Source organism: Natrix helvetica (assembly GCF_964273705.1).
Source record: "Natrix helvetica genome assembly, chromosome: 5".
Taxonomy (NCBI): domain Eukaryota; kingdom Metazoa; phylum Chordata; class Lepidosauria; order Squamata; family Natricidae; genus Natrix; species Natrix helvetica.
The window spans coordinates 144,355,411-144,382,324 of NC_138551.1; the positions used below are offsets into that span (position 1 = coordinate 144,355,411).

The window sequence follows — 26,914 nt, forward strand, 5'->3', positions numbered from 1 at the left end:
TGGGGAGGGAATGGAGATTTTGCAGTATCCTTCCCCTGCCAGGCCCACCAAGGCATGCCCACAGAACCAATAATACAAAATTGTGAATTTCACCACTGGTCCTGCCCCATCTCTCTCTCTCTCTCTCCTTCCCTCCCTCCCTCCCTCCCTCTCTCTCTCTCTCTCTCTCACACACACACACACACACACACACTAGTCCCTGTCTCTGCTTATTCTCTTCTGCTCCCTTGTGTCCTCTACCTTTTAGGCCCCCCCCTCCATCCCGGGTCTGGAGGGGGAGCGGTGATACCTCCTTTGCCCTTCCCCGACAGCTCACGACAAAGAAGCACAAGCTGAGGCAACGGTGGAGAAGTCCCATCTTCATCTTGGAACAAAGACGACCTCTCCGACCAGCGACCAGCAAATCCTGCTTCTCCTGATCCTCCATTTTAAGCCACTGCTTCTCCGACCCTCCCGCCACGTCCGTGCGGCGGATTCCTTCCATCGCGGTGCAAGGCAAGCCGGGAACGGCATTGGCTCTGGCCTCGATTTCTTCCCTCACCTCTTCCATGAGCTGTGCTCCAAGATGCCCCCTTCCCCAATTCCATCCCTAACCCAAACCCTGTGGAGTCAAAATGGCGGACAATCGCGGAGCACTACGGAAAAGGGCCTGCGTGTTTCCCACCATCCCCGTCCATCTGGGGAGGCCGTCTGGACTGGCTACGGTGGGGGGGGGGCAGAGAGCCTTCGGCCTCTTCTTGGCTTTCCTGTCGCAGAGGCCGGCGGTCATGCCATTTGCACGCCCCCCCCCCCTTGGAAAAGGACAGGAAAAGGGCAAGGAACTGAAAGCAGGAGTTTTCCAGACCTCTGGATCTCGCTGAGGAGATTCCATGGATGGAGCTGTTTAATGGAGCAACATCTGGATCAGCTCCCTCCGTCTCCGTTTTTCCAGCTGGCATTGCCACCAATGCTCCTTCTGCGTCCCGGCTGGCACATTGCCCTCAGTTCTCATCACGTTGCCCCCTCCCTCCTCATGGCAGCCGTGTGCTCCCTCTTATCCTAGGGCAGTTGGGGGCGGGCAGAGCGTATCCTGCCCAGACGTGCCCAATCTCTCCCTCCCTCCCTCCATGTTCATCCCAAAGAAACTTTGACAATCTCGCCACAGGTCAGCGAGGGTGTGGAGGATGGGGCTCAGCTGATTCCGGTGACTTTCAGGCTGGTCCAAGACAGCTGGGCCACCAGCTGCCCCCCCCTCCCTTGACCCCATGGGCTGGCCAAAGGAGCCAGGAGACCTCATTTGACACTCTGGCTGGGCTCTTAAGCTGCAGGGACCTCCCCGCCGTGCTGTAGTTGAGTTACCCCCATGCTGTGCAGGGTTTAGGGGTGGGCAATGCACCCTACTGGCTCCACAGGTGTCTGGATCAGGGAAAAGCCCCCCCCCCCAATTCCTAGGCATCCACGTTTAATTTTAAACATCCTTCCGGTGATGTGAAAATATTAATTCCACAATGTCTGGGCCTCTATGTCCTTATGTCTGTTGCGTATATCCATCCTTTCTTCTTTCCTTCCCTTTTTTTTGGGGGGGGGGGGTTGTTTTGGTTGCTTCATTTTATTTCATTTTTTATTTTATTTTTTAAAAAAAGATGCACAAAATCCATGAACTTAACGAAGTTTAAACCTTGCGTTTAATTTAAACTCCCAGACTGTACTCGTGTTTCCAGTGACCTGTGTATAAAATATACATATATATATATAAATATACATATATCTATTTATCGCTATTGTAAGAAGAAATCTATTTGTAAAATGCTTTTTAAGATATACAGGCTGGAAAATAAAACGAGAAACCTCCACATTGTTTTTTTTTTCCGTTTCCCGGTCCCGCTGGAAGGAAGGTTTCTGATTTGGGAGATGGTGTGGCCCAGATCTGCTGCCAGAAGGAGCTGGCGGCAGATTCAGAGAGTGAGGAGGGTTGGGGAGGAAGATGGGCCAGTCCTGGAGTCTGGGGAAGGCTCTGATGAGGGCTCTGCATCAGAGGCAGAGAGGAGGCCAGAGCCGTGTGCCAGTTATCAGCTGCCTTCAGAGTCAGACATCAGTGAGGCAGAAGAACAGCTGGAGCCTGTTCCCAGTGTGCGCATGCGCAGAGTTGCCAGACGAAGGCAACAGCTAAAGAACAGGGGTCGACTTGGGAGTAAGGCCACAGGTGGACGATGAATGGCCCCTCCCAGAGGAAATAAGAGAGGAAAGGAGACAATTAGTTCGCTTCATTGGTTCGTGACTCTCCGAGACTCCTTGCCTAGTTTTGCAGATATCGGCCTGGCAGCTCTCCAAGCCAGAGAAGGTCTGTGACTGTAAATCCTCCCTTGATAGACTTTGCTGGATGTTAATGAGCAGAATTCACAGTCAATGAATAAAAGGGTTTTTTGCCAGGAGCAGGAGTTGGCTTCAGGCTGTTGGGAAGCCTCGGTCAGAAAAAGGAGGCCATGATCTGCTTGTCTTATACAATACAATACAATACAATACAATAATACAATACAATACAATACAATACAATACAATACAATACAATAATACAATACAATACAATACAATAATACAATACAATATACAATACAATATACAATACAATGCAATGCAATGCAATGCAATACAATACAATACAATACAATACAATACAATACAATACAATACAATACAATACAATACAATACAATACAATACCAGAGTTGGAAGGGACCTTGGAGGTCTTCTAGTCCAACCCCCTGCCAAGGCAGGAAACCCTATACCGTTTCAGACAAATGGCTATCCAACATCTTCTTAAAGACTTCCAGTGTTGGGGCATTCACAACTTCTGGAGGCAACTTCTGTACCACTCTTTCAATGGCAGGATGGAGTCCTCCTGCTCCAGTCCCATGTCCAATTCTAATGTTCGTCTGGAGATGAGGTTGGGTAGGAAGGAGGAAACCCGATAGCATTTGGGAGGCTTGGACGGATATGCAACCGTCACGGTTTTCCTTTCCGTCCTCCCAGAAAAAACAGGTTTAAAATGCTGGGAGGAGGAGCAAAGTTTTCAGTGTAATATCTCTCAGCTTTAGCAAGAGGGGATTCTGGGAGCTGAAGTCCACCTCTCTCCTCCAATTGTGGTTTATTCACTAAGCCATGGTTAACAGGGCTGTGGGCTACTGGGGTGACTGACATCTTAATGGCTAAGCCCGTCATGCGCCTCCCACCGGCCAGCTGATTTTGGGGTCTCTTCCACGCATGCGCAGAGGCGGGGGGGCATGCGGGAGACACCCACCCACCCCGTGTCCTGTTTTTGCTCCCAAGAGGCTTCGGGGAAGCCGACTAGGCCCAAAATGGAGCATGGGTTTGTGTGTGTCATGCATGCATGCGTGAGGGGAGCTTAGGGGAGGTGTGCGCACATGTGCAAGGGGGAGGGGTCACGTGGGTATTGTCTTATGGGTGCAGGTGCGCCAACGCGCTTTTGCGCATATATGCACGCACTTTTGGCCTACGACAAAAAGTTTAGCCATCATTGCGCTAAGCCATTCTGTGGGTACATGCTGGAGCGGAGGGGGGGGGAGCAGAGCACCACATAGAATCGGGAAGGAAAGCAGATTCTCCGCCTTTTTGCAAACCAGCCGCCTTTAGAGGTCGTCCTCGAGTTACGGCGGTTCGCTTAGCGACCGTTCCGAGTCACAACTTGCACCGAATGGAAGTGATTTTATTTTTTCAGATTTAGGATCCGTTTGCAGCTTCCCCGATTTACGTTTGGGTGCTTACAATGGGCGCAGGCCCGGTGATCCCCTTGGGTGATGTCCTTCTTAAAACAAATGGAGTCCATGGATTCGCTTAGCGACCGTGTGATTCATTTAACAATGGCAGAGATTCCCTTTAACTAATCCAGCAAAGAAAGGGCATAAAACGGAGCAAAATTCACTTCGGGATAGTCTCACCTGAGATGGCAGTCATAAGTCGAGGACTACCTGTATTTGCCCGAGGCTAATTAGGGGAATATTAGGAAGGAAACAAGAAAAAAAGGGAAAACCTCAAAATTTGACTGCAGGCAGAGCCAAAGCCCAACAGCCGTAAATCTCCCCCGGAGGATCTTGTGGGATGTTTGGGGTTTCCAAACCGGAATCCTCCCTCAGGGCCACATCAAAAGCGGCCTTTTGGCTGGAAAGCGAAAAAAAGAAAGAAAGAAGAAAGAAGAAAGAAAGGAAGGAAGGAAGGAAGGAAGGAAGGAAGGAAGGAAGGAAGGAAAGAAAGAAAGAAAGAAAGAAAGAAGAAAGAAAGAAGAAAGAAGAAAGAAAGAAAGAAAGAAAGAAAGAAAGAAAGAAAGAAAGAAAGAAAGAAGAAAGAAAAAGAAAGGAGGGAGGAAGGCAGGAAGGAAAGAAGGAAGGAAGGAAAGAAGGAAAGAAGGAAGGAAAGAAAGAAAGAAAGAAAGAAAGAAGAAAGAAGAAAGAAAGAAGAAAGAGAAGAAAGAAAGAAAGAAAGAAAGAAAGAAAGAAAGAAAGAAAGAAAGAAAGAAAGAAAGAAGAAATCAGGGCGAGAGGGATGAAGGAAGGAAGGAAAGAAAGAAAGAAATCAAGGAGAGAGGGAGGAAGGAAAGGAAGGAAGAAAAGAAGGAAAGAAGGAAGGAAAGAAAGAAAGAAAGAAAGAAAGAAAGAAAGAAAGAAAGAAAGAAAAGAGAGTGAGGAAGGAATGAAGGAAAGAAGGAAGGAAGGAAAGAAGGAAAGAAAGAAAGAAGAAAAAAGAAGGAAAGAAAGAAAGAAAGAAAGAAAGAAAGAAAGAAAGAAAGAAATCGAGGAGAGAGGGAGGAAGGAAAGAAGGAAGGAAAAAAGAAAGAAATAAGGAAAGAAAGAAATCAAGGAGAGAGGGAGGAAGGAAAGAAAGAAGGAAGGAAAGAAAGAAAGGAGAGGAAGTAAAGAAAGAGAGAGAGAAAGAACAAAAAAGAAAGAAAAAGAAAGGAAGCCAGAAGGAAGGAAGGAAAGAAGAAAGAAGAAGGAAGAAAGAAAAGAAAGAAAAGAAGGAAAGAAAGTAAAGGAAGAGAGAGAGAGAAACAAAGTTACGAAAAAGAAAAGGAAGGAAAGAAAGAAAAGGGAAGGGAAGGTCTGCATGCAGCAGAGAGTTGCTGCCGGTTCGGCCCGGATCAGCCAAACCGGTAGTAGCATCGCCGGGAGGCTTTACCCACCCGCCCAGACGCTTCTGCGCAAACTAGCAGATCCAAGTGCCGTGGAGAAGCCTGGCATGTCCCAGGTCCCCTCCAGCTGTTCCCAGCACCCTTTTTGGCTGCAGGTTGGATGTGCGGCTACTTTCCCGCTTCCTCCCCCCCCCTCCGCCCCGGCCAATCCCGCCGCTCTTTTCTGAACCCTGGGGAGACCGAGCGAGCGACGCACAGCGCTGGGAGGACAGAGGGAAGCGAGCGGAGAGCCTTGCTGCAGGTAACAGTAACAGAGTTGGAAGGGACCTTGGAGGTCATCTAGTCCAACCCCCCGCTCACGCGGGAGACCTGTACTAGGGATTCGAACGGCCAAACTTTCTGATCGACAGTGTCTTAGCCACTGAGCCACCTAGTCAGGCGTTTGGATGATGGGGGGAGGCGGGGCCAGGCCTCTTGCAGAATCCCCTTCCTCAAAAGGCGCACCACCGGCCCTGTCTTTCCCTCGGGTGCGCAAGGCGAGGCCAGCCCCCTCATAGAATAGAATAGAATAGAATAGAATTGTAAGGTTCCAGCAGTTTTCCCCAAGCTACTGAAATGCTAAAGAGAGTGGAGACTCCAGACGAGGCTTGCAAAAAGCTTTTATTTATGGCCATAGCAGAAGCTGGGTGACAAAACTATATTCAAAACATGCAAATAAATGCAGGTAAGGATTAGCCGCTCCCTGCAAGAGAGGCTCAGAGTATTCTATATATTTTAGGCAGATAGAAACAAAGTTTGTCCAATCAGAGACAAAGATTCGTTACCAACATGATCTTTAAAGCCTTCTTTTGTTCAAGCTCCTGTCTTTTGTCTATCTTATCTGTGGAGGATTCCTATAGCCTTGGGTAGGGGGGGGTGGCTGCCCCCCTTTGCCAAGTTGCTTTTCGGCAGAATGCTTTAAGGATTTATGAACCAGGAAAACTCCCTACTTTGGTTCCTTTATCTATGCAACCCGTGTAACAGTTTCTTCTATGTTTTCAAGAATGGGCCTAGCTTTGAAACCAAGGATAGAAGCAAGACACAAGCAGTGAGATAACATTTACAGTCCAGTATTAAGGTTCCAATTTGCTAGGCTGGAAAACAATAATAATTTCAGACCAAATGTTGGAGATGTGACTGTGTTGGTGCCACGTACTACCATATTTGGTGGACTTGTAAAAAAGTTAAAGCATTTCGGATAAAAATATGGTGGGTTATTCAAAATATGTTGAAAAAGAGGATAAAGTTCACACCCCAGTTGTTTTTGTTAGGCGTAGTTCCAGACTGTACTGTCATAGAGGCTAATCTGATCTTGAACCTAACGACGGACAGGGGGTAAATCGGGGGACCAACCTCACTTAGCAAATGTCTCGCTTAACGACATCAATGTCGGGCACAATTGCGGTTTTGACTTGAGGACTACCTATTCCTGCCTGACCAGAGGGTTGGACTAGAACAGCGGTCACCAATTGGTGGTCTGAGAGAAAATTTTGGTGGTCCGCAGAAAAATTATTTGCATTTTTTACATTGCACTAAATCAGACGTCCTCAAACTACGGCCCCTGGGACGGACACGTGCAATGAAGGCTTGTGTTGCTGCAGAGAGTCTCCCCCTTCGGGGTCTTTTTATGCGGGTCCGGAGGGGGGCAGAAATTCCAACTCGGGATCTGCTTTGGTCTCCTGGTGGGGGGCTTTGGGCGAAGGCTGGAGGGAAGAACCGCTGGTGGTGAAGAGCTGGAGGGCCTCGTTCCAGTGGGACTGCATCCTGGCCTGGAACTGGCTGACCATCTCAGCCCACTGAGCCTCCAGGCGCCGGTCCCTGGCCTTGCACTCCCTCAGGTCTGCCCTCTGCTTGGAAAGCCTATGCTCCCAGTCCTCAGTGAGGTGCTTCTGCTGAGCCTCCTTCTCGGCCAGATCCAATTTGAACTGAGCTGTTTTGCCAACTCTTTCTCCTGGGCGCTCCTTAGCTCCAGCAACTGCTTCCTGTTGGGGCCGTAAGGATCCCGGGCGGGCAGGCGAGGAGTGGCGAGTAGAAGCTGGCAAGGCACCCCTCGACGTGAGGGACATCGAGTTGGCCACGCCCAATCAGTCAAACGTCCACCTTGCCACCCCCACACAGCCGGTCTTTAGACAGATCATATTAATGGTCCGCAGGATTTAAAATTATGAATTTAGTGGTCCTTGAGGTCTGAAAGGTTGGGGACCCCTAGACTAGAAGACCTCCAAGGCCCCTTCCCACTCTGTTAATTCTGTGGATACTGGGGGGGGGGTAGGTTTAGCCCCATTTAATCCCCCTGGGCTGATGAGAGGAGAGCACGCCAGACTCTGGACAGTCTCTCTCTCTCTTTAGAGTCCCAACATAGCCCAAAGATGCCAACTGCTTTGCCAGAAGAGCTCTCTCTCTCTCTCTCTCTCTTCTCTCTCTCTCTCCCTCTTCCTCTCTCCCTTTCTTCTCTCTCTCTCTCTCTCCCGCTCTCATTTCTCTCACTCTCTCTTCTCTCTCTCTTCTCTCTCTCTTCTCTCTCACTTCTCTCTCATTTCTCTCTCTCTCTTCTCTCTCTCTCTTCTCTCTCTCTTCTCTCTCACTTCTCTCTCATTTCTCTCTCTCTCTTCTCTCTCTCTGTATCTCTCTCTCTCTCTCTCTTTCTTCTCTCTCTCTCTCTCCCTCTCTCATTTCTCTCACTCTCTTCTCTCTCTTCTCTCTCTCTCTCTCATTTCTCTCTCTCTCTTCTCTCTTTCTTCTCTCTCTTTCTCTCTCACTTCTCTCTCATTTCTCTCTCTCTCTACTCTCTCTCTGTATCTCTCTCTCTCTCTCTTTCTTCTCTCTCTCTCTCCCTCTCATTTCTCTCTCTCTCTTCTCTCTCTCTCTCTCTTCTCTCTCTCTTCTCTCTCTCTCTCTCATTTCTCTCTCTCTCTCTTCTCTCTCTCTCTCTCTTCTCTCTCTCTCTCTCTCTCTCTCTCTCTCTCTCTCCTCTCTCTCTATCTCTCTATCTCTATCTCTCTCTGCTTTTGGGGACTGCTGGCACCACAGCTGGCATCACAACTGCTTCCTGGGGTACTAGAGATATCTGAAAGGCAGATATCCTCCTTCATCGGAGTTGAGCTCGCCTGGCATCGTTTCCCCCCTCAATGTTTGCTCAGGGTAATGATGTCTCTGACATTCTCCCCCCCACCCGAAAAATTGGGAGGGGGGACGCACACAGAGCAGAAAACCGCAGTTGGGGTACACAGGCCAGAGAGAATGCAAAACTGCCTTTGGTGCTAGCCACAACTGTTTATATTCCAAAGGAAAAAATTCCATCCGGATGAACAAGAGTTTATCTAGAGGATTAACCTCTTCGCACCCGCTCACACTTATGAGTCTCTTCCAGGGGTCCCTGAAGGGGTCTTTCTGCTAGAGCTGGGCTATTCCCCAAGGACCCTGCAGCTACAGCCCCCCCCCCCCCCCCGCAAACCCTCAAAGCTGACCCCAATTGCTTTGATCCTGGCTTTTATCTTTCACTCTCAAATTCAAACGCACCCTTTTGGCTTGCCCTTCTTTTCAGAGCATAAACAGAATCATTCCGTATATTATTCTCTTCCAACTCCGCAGCTTTTTGTTCCCAAGTTCTTAAGTTTCTTGTAGTGCTACCATGGTCTGATGCAAAATTACTGGATGTTGACTTTTAAAAGTTCTTTTTCTGGACTTGAAAGAAAACAGAGAGTTTCGTTTCTGTGATTACGGATGCAGGAATGTTCCCAGGTTTCCCGCCCCCCCCCCCCCCCCAATATTCTTCATCTTTTCCCGGCTGTTCGGTTTTCTCTTTAACAGAATCTTTGGCTTCCAACCCCATCAAATTCCTGGCTTTTTAATCCTCTGAGGATCCTTAAGTGCTGATGATAAGGTAAAGGTTCCCCTCGCACATATGTGCTAGTCGTTCCCGACTCTAGGGGGCGGTGCTCATCTCCGTTTCAAAGCCGAAGAGCCAGCGCTGTCCGAAGATGTCTCCATGGTCACGTGGCCGGCATGACTCAACGCCCGAAGGCGCACGGAATGCTGTTACCTTCCCACCAAAGGTGGTCCCTATTTGTCGACTTGCATTTTTTACGTGCTTTCGAACTGCTAGGTTGGCAGAAGCTGGGAGAATCTGGGACAAGTAACGGGAGCTCACTCTGTTACGGATTTGAACCGCCGAACTGCTGACTTTTCTGATCGACAAGCTCAGTATCTTAGCCACTGAGCCTCCCTAATGATACTCTCAAATTAAGCTTGTCTCTACATCTCTCTTTTATTTCATCGCAAAACATACTTGATTATTATTATTATTATTACAGGTGGTCCTTGATTTACAAGTTTGTTTACTGACCATTTGAAGTTACCACCTCACTGAAAAAAGGGACTTCTAGCCGTCTTTCACCCTTACGGCCTTTGCAACATCCCCGTAGCCGCGTGATCAAAAATTAATAATAATAATAATAATAAATAATAATAAATTTGGATTTATTAGCCGCTCCCTTTCCAAGTAGGACTCGGGGCGGCGTACAATGGAGCATAAAACATAAAAAATATATAACAACACCAAACGTACATACATACACAACATACCTACATACATACACGGAGGAGGAAACAAATTACATCAATAGACAGTTAAAAATCAACTTTAAAATACCCCAATTGTAAAAACCCAATAAAAATTAATATTTAAGGACAATTCAGACGCTTGTTAACTGACTCGTATTTACGACGGTCGTAGTGTCCTGGGGTCATGTGATCCCTTTTACGACTTCCTGACGAAGCAAAGTCAGTGGGGGAAATCCGGATTCACAGAACGACTGTGTGACTAATCTAATAACTGCAGTGGTTCACTTAACAACTGCGGCAAGAAAAGTTGTAAAATGGGCCAAAGCTCACTTCGCAAGTGCTTCTCTTAGCCACAGAAATGTTGGGTTCAAACGTGATTGTAAGTTGAGGACTACCTGTATTATTATTCTTATATCTTTTATTCATTAAACATGAAACTCAGTCAACTGAACATTCAAAAATGCATCACAAATACCATTGACTGGTGCTGATGGTTGATACGGTTTGCTGCCAGCGTCCTAGGTATCAACCAAGGACCTTCTTAAAATATAGGATGTTCCAATTATTATTAATATTATTTCTTTTATTCATTAAACATGAAACTCAGTCAACTGAACATTCAAAAATGCATCACAAATACCATTGACTGGTGCTGATGGTTGATACGGTTTGCTGCCAGCGTCCTAGGTATCAACCAAGGACCTTCTTAAAATATAGGATGTTCCAATTATTATTAATATTATTTCTTTTATTCATTAAACATGAAACTCAGTCAACTGAACATTCAAAAATGCATCACAAATACCATTGACTGGTGCTGATGGTTGATACGGTTTGCTGCCAGCGTCCTAGGTATCAACCAAGGACCTTCTTAAAATATAGGATGTTCCAATTATTATTAATATTATTTCTTTTATTCATTAAACATGAAACTCAGTCAACTGAACATTCAAAAATGCATCACAAATACCATTGACTGATGCTGATGGTTGATACGGTTTGCTGCCAGCGTCCTAGGTATCAACCAAGGACCTTCTTAAAATATAGGATGTTCCAATTATTATTAATATTATTTCTTTTATTCATTAAACATGAAACTCAGTCAACTGAACATTCAAAAATGCATGACAAATACCATTGACTGGTGCTAATGGTTGATATGGTTTGCTGCCAGCGTCCTAGGTATCAACCAAGGACCTTCTTAAAATATAGGATGTTCCAATTATTATTAATATTATTTCTTTTATTCATTAAACATGAAACTCAGTCAACTGAACATTCAAAAATGCATGACAAATACCATTGACTGGTGCTGATGGTTGATACGGATTGCTGCCAGCGTCCTAGGTATCAACCAACTATCTTCTTAAAATATAGGATGTTCCAATTATTATTAATATTATTTCTCTTATTCATTAAACATGAAACTCAGTCAACTGAACATTTAAAGATGTGTTGCAAATACCAGTGACTGGTGCTAATGGTTGATACAGATTGCTGCCAGCGTCCTAGGTATCAACCGAGGACCTTCTTAAAATATACGATGTTCCGAGTAGCGCAGTTTTTTGCAGTTCCGCTGGGGTTATTTGCAGGAAGCTGCAGTTTGTTGATGTATCTTGTAAAATTCTTGGACATGGTGCCAAGTGTCCCGATGACAATGGGTATCACTGTTACATGCTTCATCCATAGCCGTATAGTTTCGATGGCCAGGTTGCGTTATTTCATGATTTTTTCCAGTTCTTTTTCTTCGACTCCGGCATCTCCAGGAACAGCGATATCAATAAACCGTACACTTCGGCTCTCTACAACCACGATATCTGGCATGTTGTGCTCCAAATGACGATCCGTTTGTATTCAAAAGTCCCACACGATCTTCACTGTCTCATTTTCCATGACTTTTTCCATTTTGTGCTCCCATGGCTTTTTGGATACAGGTAAGTCGTATTTTTTTACATAATGACCAGTGGATTAATTTAGCAACTCGGTCATGTCTAGCTTTGTACTCAGTTTGTGCAATTTTGCTGCACTCACATGTTAAATGTGAAACAGTTTCGACTTTGTTATTGCAAAGTCGGCAGTTTGGTTTGTCGGTGGATTTTTGTATCTTCGCTTTCATGGCATTAGTTTGTAGTTCTTGTTCTTGAGCAGCCAGTATTAAACCTTCCGTTTCTTTCTTGATGGTTCCCATCTTAAGCCATGTCCGTGTCAAGTTGTCATCACATTTTCCTTCAATGTTTTTCAAGTGCTGTCCATGCAAAGCTTTGGTTTTTCCATCTATTTAATCTGTCATCCAGCTGTTTTTCCTTAGATTCTGCCTTTGCTTCTGTTGTTTTTATGCTGTTCCCCGTTTTCACAGCCTGCAGCAATTTTTCTGTGCTTTGGTTCACATAATCATTCAAACTTCGTTTTTTGTCTTCAGTTTGATGGATTTGCAATAGCCCCCTGCCCCCTATTTTTCTTGGCAGGTACAACCTATCAATGTCACTTCGTGGATGTAAAGCATGGTACATGTTCAAAGGTTTTCCGGTCCTTTGCTAATGCTTTCCCTATATTTCCATTTCCCAGTTCTATTCCTTCTATTTTTTTTCCATTTTTCCTTGCCGCATGGATAATATAGCAGATGTTTTAAATCCAAAGTTCATTTTGATGTCGCTGCTGAACAGTTGAACTGTGTTGGGTATTGATTTAAGTTCAGTGGCGCTTTTTGCATCCATTATTTTATTATTGTTTGTTTGTTTGTTTGTTTTGGGTGGCTTTGATCCAGTTGTCCCCTTTACGAAGAAAGGTTTCCCCTGTTACCTCTCGCCGACGCTCGCTGTGTTTGGAAAATTCTTGCTATCTTTGGAAACCGAATCTCTCCAGTGAGGTCTCTTTGATTGAGGGTCCCTATTGGACGGTCAGCTCTGTCTGAATGGCCTTTTGACAGCTCTGTGATCCTTCCCAGGGTGAAGAAGTCTGGAAACTTTTCCAGACTTGGTTCCTGCAAAGAGCGAGAACTTGCGTCTGTTCCAGATTCTTCGTTTTCCATCTGGGGTGATATCACAGGTCATTCCGGGACGAGAGTTCATACCTGGCCAGTCCCCACTGGGAAGGTGTACAACCTGGCAAGCCGGCCAAAAAAAACTCTTCCAGTGAACTTTGGCACGGTCATTCCACTTTGCAGAGGCAGAGCTGGGCCTGTCCTGCGTCCCTAACCACAGAACCAAAAGTCTCAATTTTCTTTTAAGTCCAGTAAAAGAACTTTTAAAAGCCCTTAGTTCAAGGGGCAGCAACCTGCAGCTCTGGAGCCACATGTGGCTCTTTTCATCCCTCTGCTGCAGCTCCCTGTTGCCGGTTGGCTCCACAATTGATAGGGCTTTCGGCAGTGACGTGCGGTGAGGTTTATGGCTGGTGATGTCATCAGGAAGGCGGGGAATGGGACGTGGTCCCATTCCCCACCTTCCTGAGTCAACATGAAGGGGACTGTGGAGCGTGAGCCGCGGGATCGCGGAGTGCGAGCCGCGGTCCCCTTCATGTTGACTCAGGAAGGCGGGGAATGGGACCACGTGTGCCTTTTCCCTTTTCCCTTTTTTTTTTCTTTTCATGATGAGAGCGGTGAGGCTCTGCCTTCCCTGCCTCCCCTGACCGCACGTCCCTGGCTTTCGGTTAGGACAGGTAGAGGAAAAAGGATGCCATGCTAGGAAGAGACTCTATGGTGGGGGAACCAGACTTCCAGTTGGCTCAACAATTGATAGGGCTTTCGGTTAGGAAGGGAAGAGGAAAAAGGATGCCATGCTAGGAAGAGACTCTATGGTGGGGGAACCAGACTTCCGGTTGGCTCCAGAATTGAATGAAAAGCTTCCAGTTAGGACCTTTGTGGCTCTTGTATGGATATTCGAGTTGGTTTCCCTGCGCAAAGCTGAGGGTTGGACTAGATGACCTCTGGCAGACCTGCTGACTCCACCATTTGTGGAAAATTATTCTAGATTGCTGCATTCACACACCTTAAAAAGGTCTCAGGCCCTCTCAACAAACACAACGGGTATTTTTTACAATGTGACAGATGATGAGATGGTGCGTTAGTTCAAACTCCAGTAAATTTGCCTCCGGCCACGGCAAGAAACAAGAAACTTAATAACGTGGGAACCCAGGAATGGATCTCCTGGAGATCTCTTGGAGATCCATCCACACTTGCTCCCTTGGGAACTTTCCTTGTTCCCATCTTCTTAGCGGGAAGCTTCCACCATCAGATTCCCAGCCCTTATTTACCCGCTGACTTATTATTTCTGGCCGAACTCATTCCCACAGACTTCTGCTCGTTCAATTCCCTGATTCACAAATAACAGAACTAGAGAGTTGGAAGGGACCTTGGAGGTCTTCTAATCCAACCCCCTGCATAAGCAGGCAACCCTGTACCATTTCAGACAAATCTCTGTCCAATCTCTTCTTAAAAGCCCCCATGGACCACCCACAACTTCTGGAGGCAAGACGTTCCGCTGATTAATTGTTCTCACTGTCAGGAAATTTCTCCTAAGTTGCTTCTCTCCTTGATTATTTTGCACCCTTTGCTTCTTGTCCTGCCCTCAGATGCTTTGGAGACTAGCTTGACTGCCTCTTTTGGGGGGCAGCCCCTGAGATATTGGAACGCTGCTATCCTGTCTCCCCTTGTCCTTCTTTTCATTCAACTAGGCATACCCAGTTCCTTCAACTGTTCTTCATATGTTTTAATATCCAGGCCCCTCATCATCATTGCTGCTCTTCTCTGCAATCTTTCTAGAATCTCAACATCAAATATGAGGAATGATCAAGCAAGGTGGAGACGGGGGACGGGGGGGATCAATTGATGACGTCCGAGGAAGCTGGCCGGGCCTCTGCGTAGAAAGCAGAGCCAGCTTTGCAATGATATCACCTTTGGGGACAGGAGCAACCCAGGAGTAGGAACGTGGGAGAGGATGCTTTGTGTATTTGTTTTGGGGAATGATCTGGCAGAGGGAGGGACCGGCACGGGGCCAACATCCTCGGAATATCTTTAAAACAGGGATTGCAGCTCCGTCTTTCCCATTACACCTTCCTCTCTGGCACGTCAGGCAAGGAGAGAAGCAACTTAGAACTAAGGAGAAATTTCCTGACAGTGAGAACAATGAATCAGTGGGACAACTGGCCTCCAGAAGTTATGAATGCTCCAACACTGGAGGTTTTTAAGAAGATGTTGGATAAACATTTGTCTGAAGTGGGGTAGGGTTTCCTGCCTAAGCACCAGAAGTGGTATTCAGCAGGTTCGGACCAGTTCTGGAGAACCGTTAGCAGAGATTTTGAGTAGTTGGGAGAACCGGTAAATACCACCTCTGGCTGGCCTCACCCCCATCTATTCTCTGCCCGCTGAGTCCCAGCTGATCTGGAGGGAATGGGGATTTTCCCGAGTCCCAGCTGATCTGGAGGGAATGGGGATTTTGCAGTACCCTTCCTTCCCCTGGAGTGGGGAGGGAATGGAGATTTTACAGTATCCTTCCCCTGGAGTGGAGAGGGAATGGAGATTTTGCAATATCCTCCTCCTGGAGTGGGGAGGGAATGGAGATTTTGCAGTATCCTTCCCCTGGAGTGGGGAGGGAATGGAGATTTTGCAGTATCCTTTCTCCAGGAGTGGAGAGAGAATGCAAATTTTACAGTATCCTTCCTCTGGAGTATGGAGGGAATGGAGATTTTGCAGCATCCTTCCCCTGGAGTGGGGAGGGAATGGAGATTTTGCAGTAACCTTTCTCCAGGAGTGGGGAGGGAATGGAGATTTTACAGTATCCTTCCCCTGGAGTGGGGAGGGAATGGAGATTTTGCAGTAACCTTTCTCCAGGAGTGGGGAGGGAATGGAGATTTTGCAGTATCCTTTATCCAGGAGTGGGGAGAGAATGGAAATTTTACAGTATCCTTTCTCCAGGAGTAGGGAGGGAATGGAGATTTTGCAGTATCCTTCCCCAGGAGTGTGGAGGGAATGGGGATTTTACAGTATTCTTCCTTCTCCTGGAGTGAGAAGGAAATGGGGATTTTGCAGAATCCTTCCCCTGCCATGCCCACCAAGCCATGCCACGCCCACCAAGCCACGCCCACAGAACTGGTAGTAAAAACTTTTGTATCCCACCACTGCTAAGCAGGGGATTGGACTAGAAGACCTACAAGGTCCCCTTCCAGCTCTGTTATTCGAAATTCTAAAAGGCTTGAGGAAGGAAACGGAGCCCCTCATCATTTCCACCTATTAATTAAAAAATAATAATTAAAGGAGTGCCGTCTTAGGGGGGAAGCAAGTGGAGATAAGTGGGAGGCAGGATGGGACTCACTTGCTATTGTAGGAAGTTAACACCCACGCCTCTCCTAGAAAAAAAAATGAAATATTCTGGGAAATATTGAAAAGGCAGAATATTATATTTCCTTGGATCAGAAATGGAGAAACATGTTTTGGGCAGGAAAACAGACTTACTCTTAATAGCCCCCACCTTTGTCAATGAGCCATTAGGGGCTCTGGGCTAGTCTACTCTACATAACAAAGATAGGATTAGCCTTCTACAGAAACTCACCACAGGGCAGCTGGGAAGAAGCAAACCTGAACTCAAAGCACAACCAAAAAGTTGCCCCTGCGTGGCCCCATTGGGTGTCTGACAACCCATCAGAATACAAGATCAAGATCAAAGCCCAGAGAGGGCATAAAACCAGGGACTTTCAGCATCTCGGTCTCTCTTTTTTTCTTCTTCACCCAACATCTTTGGAGCATCTGATCCCCCCTTTTCCTGTTCAGGAGCTCAAGCCCTGTGATCCTGTCCACCATTAAAACCATCTTTCCAAGCAGCCTCCATGTTTCCAGAATCTTTTCTCCCACTTGGAACTGATCCCAGAAGGACATTTCTTTCCAACACTATAATCTTGGGAGGAAGGAAGATGCTTCGTGGCGCAGATGCTGTCTTTCCGGGGGGGGGGGGCATTTCCAACGTCAGGGGTGCTGTTATTTTCTGATAAAAGAGGGGATGTGAAGCATACGGAGTATAGGGTGGGGGACAAAAGGGACATTGTGTTATTGGGCCGCTCTCTCTCTCTCCTCTCTCTATCTCTCTCTCTCTCTCTCTCTCCCCACAGCAGATTGCCTCTGCAAAATCTCCAGCCAAATTCCCCCATTACCCTCTGAACTTGATCCGCTCAAAGTTTGTGGAAACAAATCCCAAACAGGAAGGGTGAAGAGGGGGGCGCGGCCCACCTGAGTTTTCCAGGCCACCCTGGGAACTGTCGTCACCGGAGGGAAAACGGATCCCCCATCAAGAGCTCTCCAGCTTGGCCGCAGCTGGGACGAGGATAACTTTTTAGTCATCTCAACAATTTCTAAACAATTTGTTCCTACCATTATCTCCCTTCTTTCTTTTTTTCTTTTTCCCCTTCTTGCCTTTCCTTTTTTGGGGGGCTGGGGGGGGTTGTGGTGTGTGATTCAAGGAGACTTCAAGCAAGCAACCACCCTGGGTGCCGGCCCTCCACCGCCCCCCCCTCCCTCCGTTTAAGAAAACATGCTGTGCTTTCTGCGTTCAAGTGATAAGCATCTGTCTGAGGACACCCCACTCCCCGGCGCCCCCTCTCTGCCTGGGTTGCCGGTTGGGATTAAGGGCTTTCCCCTTTAATCTACCTCGTGCTGAGCAAATTGATGTTTACCTGAAGGGAAGGAGCCCACCCAGTTAGAAATGCCAAGGAACTCGCCACTTCTCGCTTTGTTCTGCCTTTCTGAGAAGCTCAGCATCGGTCCTTTATACCAGGGATGGCAAACTTTTTTCACCTCGGTGTACCAAAAACACACACACAAGCACGCACTATCATGCACACTCGCTCACATGCCCACCCCCATAATTTAATGCCCCCCGTGCATGCTTGCGTGACCCCACTACCACCACTGCCCCCCATGCATGCGTGCGTGGTTTTCCGACTTCCAGTGAGTTCGGTAGGTCCATTCCCCCCCCCCTTTCTAGGAGCCTGGGGAGGTCGAAAAACGGGCCAACATGGAAACCGGAAGTCTGTTTTCGAACGTCCAGTTTGTGCATTGGGCCATTTTTCAAACTTTTCCCAAACTGCCGGGTTGCCCGCTGGGCCATTTTTCTCCCTCCGGAGGCTTCAGGAAGCTTCCCTGAAGCCTCCGGAGGGTGAAAAATGGCCCAATGCGCAAACCAGAAGTCTGTTTCTGAACTTCCAGTTTGCGCATTGGGCCGTTTTTCTCCCTCCGGAGGCTTCAGGGAAGCCCCATTTCCTGAACTTCTTTCCCGAACTTCTTTCCCGAACTTCTTTCCCGAACTTCTGGAAGCCTCCATTTCCCAAACTGCCGGGTTGCCCATTGGGCCATTTTTCTCCCTCCGGAGGCTTCAGGAAGCTTCCCTGAAGCCTCCGGAGGGTGAAAAACGGTCCAATGCACAAACCAGAAGTCTGTTTCCGAATATCCAGTTTGTGCATTGGGCCATTTTTCAAACTTTGGAGGCTTCAGGGAAGACTCCATTTCCCAAACTGCTGGGTTGCCCGTTGGGCCATTTTTCTCCCTCCAGAGGCTTCCGGAAGCTTCTCTGAAGCCTCCGGAGGGTGAAAAATGGCCCAATGCGCAAACCAGAAGTCTGTTTCTGAACTTCCAGTTTGTGCATTGGGCCGTTTTTCTCCCTCCGGAGGGTTCAGGGAAGCCCCCACTTCCCGAACTTCTGGTTTGCGCCTTGGGCCGTTTTTCTCCCTCAGGAGGCTTCAGGGAAGCCTCCGGAGGGCGAAAAACGGGCAAAAGTCACGGCTGAAAATCAAGGCTGAAAATCAGCTGGCTAGCCTCCCATGCCCTCAGAAATGGCTCCGTGTGCCACCTGGGGCACACCTGCCATAGGTTCGCCCTCACAGCCTTATACTGTCGCCCTGCCGATTTAACTTATATGCAGAGCACATCATGAGGAAGGCGGGGCTAGGCGAATCAAAAGTTGGAATTAAGATTGCCGGAAGAAATATCAACAACCTCAGGTATGCAAGATGACACCACTCTCATGGCAAAAAGCAAAGAGGAACTAAAGTGCTTCTTGAGGCGGGTGAAGGAGGAGAGTGCAAAAGTGGGCTTGAAACTCAACATTAAGAAAACTTAAGATCATGGCATCCGGCTCTCTCAATACCTGGCAAATAGATGGGAAAGAAATGGAGGGAGTGACCGATTTTATTTCCCTGGGCTCCAAGATCACCGCAGATGGGGAATGCAGCCCGATTAAAAGATGCTCGCTCCTTGGGGAGGAAAACTATGGCAAATCTAGACAGCAGACTAAAAAGCAGAGACATCACCCTGCCAACAAAAAGTGCATATAGTCAAGGCTGTGGTTTTCCCAGTTGCAATGGATGGCTGTGAAGATTGGACCATGAGAAAGGCGGAGCGCCAAAGAATGGAGGCCTTTGAACTCTGATGCTGGAGAAGAAGACTCCTGCCAGTCCCTTGGACTGCAAGGTGATCCAATCGGTCCGTCCTCAACCCTGCCTGCTCTTTAGAAGGCCAGATCCTGAAGAGGAAACTCAAATCCTTTGGATGAAGAATAATAATGTACTTAATGTATAAGCGTGGGATGATTTAAATCGTTAGGTATAATTGTAGGTAGTGACTATTTTATAATATAAAAAGGATTAATGATGATGTAATGAACAATGGATATATATATATATAAATTGAAACACTTAATGATTACATGGATTGATAATTAATAATCCGGAGCGAATGGGTCCCCCTCAGTGATCGTGGGGAGACACCGGAGGCGAGTCTTGAGGTACCACTCTGGGAGGAGTTTGACTCTGTTGCCGCCGAGGATATGGACAGGCTACGCGGGTGACTGCGGGCCACCACATGTTTATTGGACCCGTGTCCCTCCTGGCTTGTACTGGCAGCCTGGGAGGTTACACGAGACTGGCTCCTGGGGCTGGTGAACGCCTCGCTGGGGGAGGGGTTCCTACCAACCGCCTTGAAAGAGGCGGTGGTGAGGCCCCTACTTAAGAGGCCTTCCCTAGACCCAGTAGAGTTAGCCAATTATCGTCCTGTCTCCAACCTTCCCTTTTTAGCGAAGGTTGTTGAGAGTGTGGTGGCGCAGCAGTTCCCTCGACACCTGGAGGAAATTACTTATCTAGACCCGCGCCAGTCCGGTTTCCGACCCGGCCACAGCACGGAGACGGCTTTGGTCGCGTTGGTGGATGATCTCTGGAGGGCGAAGGATGGGGGTTGTTCCTCCATCCTAGTCCTCTAAGATCTCTCAGCGGCTTTCGATACCATCGACCATGGTATCCTATTGTATCGACTGGAGGGGATGGGGGTGAGGGGCACCGTTTTGCGGTGGTTCTCCTCCTTCCTCTCCGGTCGGACGCAATGTGTGTTGGCGGGGGAGCAGAGGTCGACCCTGAGGCCGCTCACGTGTGGAGTGCCACAGGGGTCGGTCCTCTCACCTCTCCTGTTCAACACATACATGAAACCGCTGGGCGAGATCATTCGAAGATTCGGGGTTGAGTGCCATCTGTATGCAGATGACACTCAGTTGTACATCTCTACCCCGAACCACCCCAACGAAGCCGTCGAGGTGATGTCCCGGTGTCTGGAAGCCGTGCGGGTCTGGATGGGTGACAACAGACTCAAGCTCAACCCTTCCAAGACGGAGTGGCTGTGGCTACCGGCGCCCCGCTTTAGCCAATGTGTTCCATCTCTGGCCATTGGGGGGGTACAACTGCCCCCGGTGGATAGGGCACGCAATTTGGGCGTCCTCCTAGATTCCCAGCTGTCGCTAGATGATCATGTGACGGCCGTGGCTAGGGGGGCGTTCCACCAGGTTCGCCTGGTGCGCCAATTGTGCCCCTTACTAGAGCGGGACGCCCTTTGCACAGTCACTCATGCCCTGGTGACTTCCCGTCTTGATTACTGTAATGCTCTCTACATGGGGCTCCCCTTGAGATGTACCCGAAGGCTCCAGCTGGTTCAGAATGCAGCCGCGCAGGTTATTATGGGGAGTACTAGGTACTCCCATGTAACACCTTTCCTGCGTGAGCTGCACTGGCTGCCTGTGGCTTTTCGGGTGCGTTTCAAGGTGTTGATTGTCATCTTCAAAGCGCTCCATGGCTCGGGACCTAGTTATCTGCGGGATCGCATTCTACCCCATACATCCCTGCGACCAATCCGCTCTCACAGAGAGGGTCTCCTCCGGGTACCTTCTGCTAAACAGTGCGGGCGGGCGGTGCCTAGGAATAGGGCCTTCTCTGTGATGGGCCCAACCCTCTGGAACGACCTCCCCCCCGATATTAGAACCACCTTGGACCTCCGCTCCTTCCGCAAGAAACTCAAGACCCACCTGTTTCGATTAGCCGGCCTGGCCTAATTACAATATACAATATAATTGAAATTGTAATTGTATTTACAGGGAACATCTATTACTAACCTTCCTGGATGGCTTTTTAAATTTTAAATTGGGGTTTTAAACTGGTTTTAGAATTGTTTTTAATTATTTAAATTGGTTTTGGGTTTTATACACAGACGGTATGTGTGCGTTGTTTTGTTTGATGTCTTATGTTATGTTTTGTTGTCTTGAACATGAACGGTCTGTACACCGCCCCGAGTCCCTACGGGGAGAGGGGGCGGTCTATAAATTTAATAAACCTTAAACCTTAAACCTTAAAATTATATCTGGAGTTGTGGATGATTGAAAATTTTATGGATATATGAAAGTAGAAATGTGTAATATGAATTAATGGGATTTTTTTTATTTAATCCTTATTCTTATTTCTTAGAGATTGGTGATATTATAATTCTATAAAGACTTATTGTTACCTAATAGATAATTATGGATGTAAGGAAATAAGGGCTGCCACAAATGAAAGGATACTAATGGCAATCTGAACACACAATGCTCAATGAAATATTTAGTTATGTCTAATGGATAACCAGTGACTTTATTCTTAATTGTAAAAACCGCTGCACAAAAACTTGTAACCAAACGACATGCTTGATGAAATTGTTTTTCTTTTTCTCCCCTCCTTGCTCTTGTTCTGTATGTGTTGTTTTGTCTTTTAAAAAAATAAAAAAAATAAAAAAATTATAATATAAAAAATATATACTTTGGCCACCTAATGAGAAGGAAGAAGGACTCCCTGGAGAAGAGTCTGATGCTGGGAACGATGGAGGGCAAAAGAAGAAGGGGACGGCAGAGAAGGAGGCGGCTGGATGGAGTCTCCGAAGCAGTGAGCTTCAATGGACTCCGGAGGATGGGTAGAGGACAGGAAGGCCTGGAGGAACGTTGTCCATGGGGGTCACGATGGGTCGGACATGACTTCCCAACCAACAATGACAACATTGATGCCTTGGGATCAACACAGTGAAAATAGCACCAAGAGGAGATCCTTCCTGCCTCAGCCCCATCCCTCCCCTGCAGAAGCCGTGAGCGGGATCCAATTCCCCCATCCCCGTTTTTCAAGGGGAGGGACCCCTGAGACACAGGGACGTTAATGTAAGGCATCCCTCAACAGTTCTGGCCAGATTCAGGTATTCCACCTTGAAAGTCGTCTAAATGTGTAACCATCACCACACACCTCGGGCAGGAAATTCTCCAGCTTAATAATGTCCGAGGGGCAAAGAAATAAACCAATATTTCAAGGCACGCTCTGTCAACCCCAGGGATGGCAGCCCTTCCTGAGGGATCGGATCCAAGCCAGCGGTTGCCTTGGGTTTGTAAAAGGGCCAGATGTTTAATTTTAAAGGGTAGCGTTTTCTCATCCCGGAGGTTTGAAGGAAGAAAAGAGGCTGTGGATGTGAGGTGATCAATTCTGGGCTTGAAAGTGGGTGGGGGGGATTTGTCTGGTCCTGTGGGGGAACCCTACCCAAGGTTGGCTGTAAGCTGGTTTCCATATTGTCCCTTGCCAAGTGGTTTGGGGTTATTCTTCTTCTTCTTTTTTTTAGAAGCTTGGTTTTTTCGGGAAAGGCCTGGCAGTAACTCCAATATTGTGAATTGTTGCAGGAACTGCCAGGAAAGAAGAGGGCGCGGTGACCTGGAGGGTCAGCAATCAGAGAGAGAAAGAGGGAGAGGGAAAGAAGGAAGGTCAGAGAGGAGAGGAGAGAGAGAGGAGAGAGATAAGGAAGGACAGAGAGAGGAGAGAGAGAGAGAGGAGAGAGAGAAGGAAGGAGAGAGAGAAAGGAGAGAGAGAGAAAAGAGAGAGAAAGAAGGAGAGAGAAGGAAGGAGAGAGAGAGGAGAGAGAGAAAGGAGAGAGAGAGGAAAGAGAGAGAGGAGAGAGAGAGAAGGAAGGAGAGAGAGAAAGGAGAGAGAGGAAAGAGAGAGAAGGAAGGAGAGAGAGAGGAGAGAGAGAGGAAAGAGAGAGAAGGAAGGAGAGAGAGAGAAGGAAGGAGAGAGAAAGGAGAGAGGAAAGAGAGAGAAGGAAGGAGAGAGAGAGGAGAGAGAGAGAAGGAAGGAGAGAGAAAGGAGAGAGGAAAGAGAGAGAAGGAAGGAGAGGAGAGAGAGAAGGAAGGAGAGAGAGAAAGGAGAGAGAGAAGGAAGGAGAGAGAGAGAGGAGAGAGAAGGAAGGAGAGAGAGAAAGGAGAGAGAGGGGAAAGAGAGAGAAGGAAGGAGAGAGAGAGAAGGAAGGAGAGAGAAAGGAGAGAGGAAAGAGAGAGAAGGAAGGAGAGGAGAGAGAGAAGGAAGGAGAGAGAGAGAGGAGAGAGAGAGAAGGAAGGAGAGAGAAAGGAGAGAGGAAAGAGAGAAGGAAGGAGAGGAGAGAGAGAAGGAAGGAGAGAGAGAAAGGAGAGAGAGAGGAAAGAGAGAGAGGAGAGAGAGAGAGAAGGAAGGAGAGAGAGAAAGGAGAGAGAGGGGAAAGAGAGAGAAGGAAGGAGAGAGAGAGAGAAGAGAGAGATGGAGAAGGAAGGAAGGAAACTTGAAAGAAAACCACCTGTGGCTGCTTTCTATTTTTACTTTATTGATTTTTGGGCTCTCTAAAACCAAATCTGCACACACACACACCCCGTATTAAACCCGTCAAGGGGAAGATACCCCCCCCCCAGCTCGCCCCAAAATGCCAGGATCCGATGTGCCGTGTGCTCCTGCTCTGGCACTGGAAGAGAGCTGGTACTTGGCTCCGCGAAGAGCAAATCTGCAAAAGTGCTTTTCAGGGCCCTTCCCTGTCTCCTGTCCGGTTGCTATTCTTAGTGCCCGGGCAGAATTGGCCTGGTGGCATGGAGAGGACAGAGGCTTTCTGTGTCCGGCTTTGCCAGCCCTCCACGATGACCTGATTGGTTGGTTTTGGAAGGGGCATTGGTCTCTACTCCGGGCAGCGTTGGCACAGCCCCTTTGCTGCCACCTGGGGAAGCACCTCTGTTTTCCTCTCTTATCTGGGCATTGAATTCCTCCTCTCACCTGAATCTTGCCCAGGTTTGCCTTTTCTCACCTCCTTGGGCACCTGCCCTCTGGAGATAAATATTTATCTAAACCCTCCCGCTGTGCAAACCTTTCCCCAGATCTGGCTGCCAACCCAGCTGGCCGGGGCTCCTGGTGGTCAGCCCATGGTCTAGCTAGCCTCTCCCTCCAAGCCGCACATTATTGCCTTGGGTGCCATCTGCCAGGAAAGGCTCGGTTTCACCCTATTTCTGGAGGTTGAAAAAGCCAAAATTTAAAAAAAAAGGCTCCAGAATAGAATAACAGAGTTGGAAGGGAGCTTGGAGGTCTTCTAGTCCAACCCCCTGCTTAGGTAGGAAATCCTACACCACTTCAGACAAACGGTTATCTAACATCTTAAAAACTTCCAGTGTTGGAGCATTTACAACTTCTGGAGGCAGGTTGTTCCACTGATTAATTGTTCTAACTGTTGGGAAATTTCTCTTTAATGCCAGGTTGCTTCTCTCCTTGATTAGTTTCCACCCATTGCTTCTTGCTCTACCCTGAGGTGCTTTGGAGAATAGTTTGGCTCCCTCTTCTTTGGGGCAACCCGTGAGAGATCAGAACCCTGCTATCATGTCTCCCTTGGTCCTTCTTTTCATTCAACTAGCCATATGCCCAGTTCCTGAGTAAAGTTTTTTTCCTACCTGTTCTGTGGGCGTGGTTTGGGGAGGGGGTCATATGACTGGGTGGGTGTGGCTATGTAGTCATGGCACGTGTGTGTGTGGGGGGGGTGGGGAGTCAAAAGACAGAAACTAACAATGTCCTGCTGGAGAAGGGGGTTGGACTAGATGACCTCCAGGTCCCTTCCAGTTCTGGATTGCTGTGCTCTTTCAAGGCATCCTATGAAGCTGAATCTAGTGCCAGGTTTGTGCTCCTTCCTCCCTCTCCTTTTTCCCTCTCTTTCTTCCTTTCTTCCTTCCATCCTCCAATTCTTTTCTTTTCTTTCTTTCTTTCTTTCTCCCCTCCCTGCCCTTTTCCTCCCATTCCTTCCTTCCTTCCTTTCTTTCTTTTTCTTTTTCTTTCTTTCTCTTTCTTTCTCCCTTCCTTGCCTTTTTCCTCCCATCCCTTCTTTCTTTCTTTCTTTCTTTCTTTTCTTTCTTTCTCCCTTCCCTGCCTTTTTTCTCCCATCCCTTCTTTCTTTCTTTCTTTCTTTCTTTCTTTCTTTCTTTCTTTCTCTTTCTCTTTCTTTTTTTCTCCCTTCCTTGCCTTTTTCTCCCATCCCTTCTTTCTTTCTTTCTTTCTCTTTCTTTCTCCCTTCCTTGCCTTTTTCTCCCATCCCTTCTTTCTTTCTTTCTTTCTTTCTTTCTTTCTTTCTTTCTTTCTCTTTCTCTTTCTTTTTTTCTCCCTTCCTTGCCTTTTTCTCCCATCCTTGCTTTCTTTCTTTCTTTTCTTTCTTTCTTTCCATCTTTCTTTCTTTCTTTTCCCTTCCTTGCCTTTTTCTCCTATATCTTCTTTTTTCTTTTCTTTCTTTCTCCCTTCCCTGCCTTTTTTCTCCCATTCCTTCCTTTCTTCCTTTCTTCCTTTCTTTCTCTTTCTTTCTCCCTTCCCTGCCTTTTTTCTCCCATTCCTTCCTTTCTTCCTTTCTTCCTTTTTTTCTCTTTCTTTCTCCCTTCCTTGCCTTTTTCTCCCATCCCTTCTTTCTTTCTTTCTTTCTTTCTTTCTTTCTTTCTTTCTTCTTTCTTTCTTTCTTTCTTTCTTTCTTCCTTTCTTCCTTTTTTTCTCTTTCTTTCTTTCTCCCTTCCTTGCCTTATTTCTCCCATCCCTTCTTTCTTTCTTTCTTTCTTTCTTTCTTTCTTTCTTTCTTTCTTTCTTCTTTCTTCTTTCTTTCTTTCTTTCTTTCTTTCTTCTTTCTTTCTTTCTTTCTTTTTTTCTTTCTTTCTTTCTTTTTCTTTCCTCCCTCTCTTCCTTTCTTTCTTTCGCAGCACCCCTCCCCAATCCCCCGTTTTTGGCCTAGCAGGCCTCAGGGAAGGCTCCTGGGAGCAAAAACGGACCCCAAATGCTTAAAAAAACTTTTAAGAAAGTTCCTACCATCGCGCAGCACAGCTGATCGTTCCGAACTTTTTTAAAAAAATTGTTAAGCATTTTTACTACCGTTTCGGGCGAACCGGCCCGAACCAGTAGCATTTCACCCCTGCGGTTCCTGCAACCGTTCTTCCTATGTTTTAGCCTCCAGTCCCCTAATCCTCTAGGTTGCTCTTCTCTGCAGTGTTTCTGCAGGGGAAAAACGTTTCAAAAACGAACCTCAGTAGAGGGTCGGTGGCCAGGCTGGTCGGCAGACCTGACATTCAACTGGGCAGGCGGGGAAGTCAATCCACTCTGGCCTGTCCCTTGGTCCACAGGGCTGGCTGGTTTGTCTGGGTCAGGAGTCCTGGTGGTGGAAACTGACCGATAACCACAAGGCATTTGAGGCCGGGAAGGGAGGACCCGTTGTCCCCCGGTGGCCTGCTTGTGTGGCCTGGCAAGAATCGGAGCCAGTAGCTGCCCAGAGGTTCCCTTGTGGCATCCTATGCTTCAAAGGACACCTGCCCATCTGGCGTGCCCTTTCTTCTCTGCCCCTGTTGCGCCCACAAGGAGGCAGGAGGAGAAGTGCAACCAGGGGCCTCTCTTGAGGCTGCCCACACCCACCCACACCCACCTGGGCAGAGGGGCCTGAGTGGCATTTGAGGACACTTGTGTGGCTTGGGGTTTGTGCCAGCGTCCGTGCCCGGCTGCACGACCTGGGATTAAGGCATGCAGAGGGATGCGTTTCTCCCCAGAATCTGACTTGCTGGGGGCATCTTGTAGAAGAAGAAGAAGAAGAAA

General features: G+C 47.6%; 1 protein-coding gene across 6 annotated transcripts in view; it reads left to right on the plus strand.

Annotated features, from left to right (window-relative positions):
* The window catches only part of RAP1GAP (RAP1 GTPase activating protein), a 92,284-nt gene that overhangs the window by 41,709 nt on the left and 23,661 nt on the right, over positions 1-26,914 (plus strand). For 4 of the 6 annotated variants that reach the window (XM_081954627.1, XM_081954622.1, XM_081954624.1 and 1 more), the window contains one exon: positions 312-1,826. The exons of 1 other annotated variant lie outside the window; for it this stretch is intronic. The gene's annotated coding sequence lies outside the window, so the exon portion shown is untranslated. Of the gene's footprint in view, positions 1-249; positions 1,827-26,914 lie in introns of those variants that run through there. One more of the 6 variants, XM_081954623.1, reaches the window with a different exon arrangement.